Source organism: Antrostomus carolinensis, unplaced genomic scaffold, assembly GCF_000700745.2.
Source record: "Antrostomus carolinensis isolate BGI_N321 unplaced genomic scaffold, ASM70074v2 scaffold18859, whole genome shotgun sequence".
NCBI classification, from domain to species: Eukaryota; Metazoa; Chordata; class Aves; order Caprimulgiformes; family Caprimulgidae; genus Antrostomus; species Antrostomus carolinensis.
The window spans coordinates 33,040-38,178 of record NW_010336621.1 but is presented as its reverse complement, the minus strand read 5'-3'; positions in this window follow the sequence as shown (position 1 = coordinate 38,178).

Sequence of the window (5,139 nt, the reverse complement as noted above, 5' to 3'; positions counted from 1 at the left end):
GCTGAACTACAGACTAACAACCCAGAGAAGATTTGCTTACTTTCTAAACTCATCAGCCAGACCAATTGCAGGCTTTTCTGAAAAGATTTGCAAAACCCAGTGTGTGGTCACCAAGATAAGCTCTGGGGAATATAGTCTCCAGAAAGCACCCTGAAAGAGGCAGCAGTTTAGGTATTTTTCTTACACAAAAACATGAGTTCTAACAGCAGGACTCCAGGAAATTTGAGCTGCAGTTCATGTCTATTCTTCCAGTTAGGCTTTTCAAGTACTGGGTTTTGAAAAAGTATCTCATCATAAACACTAACAGGCCATATAAAAGGAGATTATAGATAAGGTCACTAGGAGGTAGGGGTATCAGACCTTTCAAATTAATTCCCCATTCTACCACGCATCCTCACATGAAACCTTTGGTCTTTGCTGATACTCAAGTCTGCCCCTCACCACAGCTAGTAAAGCCACAGCTACCCCTATACAGAATTTCTCTGTTCTCATGAATTATCTCACTTTTTCTACAAAAGAATATTCATGCTGCAGTTACAGGCACACAGTCCTCCTCCTTACTTCAGGAAGGAGAAACGCCCATTAGATTTCCTTACCACACTCTGGTTCTACTTCCTTTACAGCATCGGCACTGGCAGATTCGTGGTGGTCCTCCAAAACAAAGCCAGCTGGCTTACTGTCATCTGTTGTGGCCTTCATCTCACTCTCAGGGATTTCTTCAAGTTCCACAACATGCTGTGGAACTCCCCTAGGGAGGGAAAAAAATCTATCACTTCTAGGACAAGGAATGATTGATCTATCACTTCTAGGACAAGAAATGCATTGCATTTCCGCCCACCCCTCCACTGCCCCTTCACTATAAGAGAACTGACAAGATGAATTAATCAGAGCTACTTACACACAAGGCTCTTGTCCTGTGACAACAGGAACCATTACAGGCACTGAAGGAAACATTCCCACATTCTGCCAACAAGAAAGGTTTCACTGTGATTTAGCAGCTGAAACAAGATGAATAGTTTCCAGAAGAGAAACCCAAATTCTGCCACACTTAGAGCCAGCCCTCTCCTTCACCTCCACAGGCAAATTGTGTGGATGTTTGCAGGAACAAAGCAATGGAGGTATATGGATGGGAAAACTCAGAAACTAGAAGCCTCCCTGGCAGACAGAAGTAAAGGTCCAGATGGAAGATGGAATGACGCCACATCACAAACCCCCTGACTTTTCTGGCCCAGCAACCGACTACAGTAATTTCCAAGCCCATACAAGGCTCAGTATAGGACAGTGCAAGCCATGTTGTTGCAGTTATATTCAGCTACACATACACACATCTTACAGTTATGTTATGAGAAAACTGAACTCTGTAAATCAGATTTCACAGACTGTTCATTAAAAGGTGAGCACTTACTCTCCTTAAAGAAGGAGGATAAGCAAAATAAAGGCAAGTATTATTGACCAGAACCAGTAAGAAACCTAACAAGGCCTCTCCTGTGTAGCTAACTGGCTTGTCAGGAGTCACTGAAGTTCAGAAAGAGACTTCAGGATTACATGGAGCCAATTCTGACACTCCCCATTCCTGTAAAACAAAGAGAGGGTTCAAAATACCTCAGCAGTTGCCTGTACTTGCTGTAACTGAAGCAACGTTTGTAAGTAAAAGACCTGAAACTTCAGGTATTGGTTCTCTCCCTTCAAGCACAGAAAGGCATCTCGGGCTTTTCTCACTTTGACCTTCTCCTCCTGCAAAGCCAGAGCTAGAGCTCTGTTGTTGGCCTGGATGCTCCTCAGTCGTGTATGGCTGCTGGCTGCAAAAAAAACATCCATCATTATATATCAGAAATTAAGAACATTGTGAACAAATTGTTGTGACCCAGGAAACCAAAGCATCTTACTGCTGCCGTTGGCACTTGTCGAGGAGGGCTCGTAGGCCTTCCCCAGCCCCGTCCATTCCTTGTTTCTCTCTCTCAGTCGTTCCTTCAGGCTGGCCCGACGCCATCTGGGTGGCTTTTGCAAGTACTTGGCCATCTCCTACCTTCACAAATAACGGAGGGACAGAAGCCACCCACAATGGCTGCGACGAGGCTCACCCTGCCCTCCAGCCAGGCTGGTCTGTGCCCGGGGCAACTGCAACTGCCAGTAACGGTCGCAGCCCTGGCCGGGGCCTCCGTCACCCCCCAGCCTGAGGGACTCTGCGGGGGTGTGTGTGTGTCACTACAGACACCCCCGAGGCTGCTTTTTGGCACATGATGTCCCACACATCAGGAAAATGTCATTTCTCTTTACTTTTTTGGTGCTGCTGTCTGTCCCCCTCAAAAAAATTCTCACTAAAGCTTTCCACCCGGCCCCAGTAACCCCCCACAGAACAAGTGTGAGCAAAGAACAAACTGCACTGGATGTTAAAAGTCACACACTCGATAAAAATAGTGGTATTATGCCATGTTTTAATTATCCCTGTGCCCACTTTCTACCAGCCACACACCTTTTTGCACATGGTAATTGGGCACACCCCTGCATTCAACAAGCACCAAGAGCCTTCTCCGCCCCCTTGCAAGCAAGCTGCTTTAAAATTATCTGATTAATATAATTAAACTCAACTTATATCTTTTTTCCTCAACCAAAACTCAGTTGGTCTGACCAGAAATTTTCCCTATAACCTTTCTGTAACTATGGCCAACACTTGTTTTTCATTTGCCCAACAAGCAATTTGTAGCCTCCAGCAATGCTGGTAAAGTCATGTGGCCACTATTCACTTGCCTGTCACAGACACACTGCTTCTAATTAAATTAACTGCTCTTTGATTAATAAATAAATAAATAAATAAAGATAGCTTTCTCTATTGCTATCCAAGTATCAGTCATTACTACTTAAATTTTCTTTTCATGCCTATACTGGTATCAAGATAAAATAACCTTGCCTCCTTTTTTTTTTTCTTTTTTCCTTTTTTTTTTTTCCCTTTTTTCTTTCTGTTGTTACTGGTTTTCATAGTACCTCCCAACTCATCTCAACAATCTCAGGAACACTTTGAGATATTTCTCCAGATATTTTTTTGTTTCTAAATGTCTAAATTCGTCAGTATTGATTCCTGAGAGCAGAAATTGAATGTTTTTCTCCAGCCAGTGAACAACCCCTAAATACAGTGCCCTGCTGAGGGGATGACAGAGATTCATGCAGGACCTCAGGGAGGGTGCAGTCAGGCCACAGGAGGCAGAAATGGAAGACGACAGTGATCTGGTTGAAATGGTTGATGTTCAGGGGGACACAGTGACACCTGGAGGGCTGAGCAAGAGCAGACACTTGTCTCCTGAGATGGTGCCTCTCTGGCAAGTCTCATCTTTCCTGAGGTCATGCAATGCTACCTATTTATTTCATGCCATGGCCCTGAAATTTAAGACTTTTCCAAGCTCTTTGTACTTCAGGTTAGTGAGATCACACTGGTCTATCTCTATCTGGAGGTCTCGCTTTTGTGGAGGACAGAAAGATAAAACTTCATTACAGAATTTTGCAGACATTACCCTAGTAAAGCTGAAAACACCGTAATCTTTTACAGCTCCTCCAGGGAGAAGGAGATTGTGTTGGTAGCGATGGTCCCTATGAGAAGCTTTGTGAAGCTCCCCTGGCTGCAAGGCAGACCTGCCTCCAGCCCAGCCTGAGCCAATTAGTGATAGGGAAACACCTCTTTAAATCCATATTTATAAGGGGAAGAACTGATTATCAAAGGCGAGAGCCATCAGGAGACCACTGGCCTGAACAAAAAGAGCACTGCTGACATGAGGAAAGAGGAGGAAGGGAGGAGACGGAGATCCTCAGATACCCAGTTTAGCACGGAGAAGAGTAAAGAAAGGAAAATGAGGGTTCCCTGCAGCCATGGAGGCTCAACAGCAGAGCACATACCCACATTTAGGCCATGGAGGACTCCATGTCAGCAGGATGCTGTGCCTGAGGACAGTTGTTGACTACATTGAGTGCTTGTAATGAGCAAGAAGACCTCAGAGCGGGGGGAGGAGGTGCGCTGGACTAGAGACGTGTCTGTAGCCCATGAAGATCCCCATGCTGGAAGCAGGAGCCGTGCCCAAAGAGGTCCATGACTCCATGGGAAGCCCACATTGGAACACTGTTCCTGTGTTCCTGAACAATTTGAGCCTCTGGGAGGGACCTCAAACAGGAAAGAGCGGCAGAGACAAACTGACTGGTACCCCCATTCCCTGTCCCCTGTGCCGCTGTAGGGGAGAAGGCAGAGAAATTGAAAGCAAAATAATTTGATCTTAGGAAGAAGGGACGGGTGGGGGGAAGGTGTTTTAAGATGTGGTGGTTATGTCTCACTGTCCTACTCTGACTAATTGGTAACAAATTAAATTGATTGGGTTTTTTTTCTTTCCCCAAGTGAAGTTTATTTCGCCCATGACCATAATTGGTGACTGAGCTCTCCCTGTCCTCATTGCAACCCATGAGCCCTTTGTTGTGTTTCTTTCCCCATCGCACCATCTTGAGGGGAGTGACTGAAGTACCGTATGGTCTTAGCTGTGGCCGAAATGACCACAGAGATGTAAAAGTCTTTTCTCCCTTCCCCTCAGAAGAAATAGGGGGAGAAGAAATTCCCTTCCCCCTACAGAAAAATTATAATTAAAGTCTTTTAAAATTATCAGCATTTTGTGATGTGCCCTGTAGAGTGCAGTTGATTTGGTGCTTAAATATTAGAATCTAGTCTGATCAGTAAGTCTTAAATTCTCTTATAAACTACTATTTTCTAACAAATTATGCCTAGAAAGCAAAAACAAACCAGTCTCTTTCTGGAAAGCTTGGGGAAACACCCTGTATTTTCACTGTTAGTGCAGAGCATGTGAATCAAGAATCCTATCTGCTGTACGTGTTTTTTGCCTAAGTGATGGGAGAAAAGAACATACTTTGGTTTTGTTTCCACACTGCAGAAAGAGATCATGGGAACACAGTGACATAGACATGGAGAGCAACTGACACGGAAAATGACTGCTGCCTGCACCTCTAGAAGAATAATTATTAACTTGACCAGCATATTGACTTTTCAGGAGGAAATTCGTAATCAGGTGCATTCAAGTAAACAAGCATTTTGCTACCTAAGATTTTGTTATTCCACTAACTAAATATAATTGCTTAGACTACTGAGAGGGG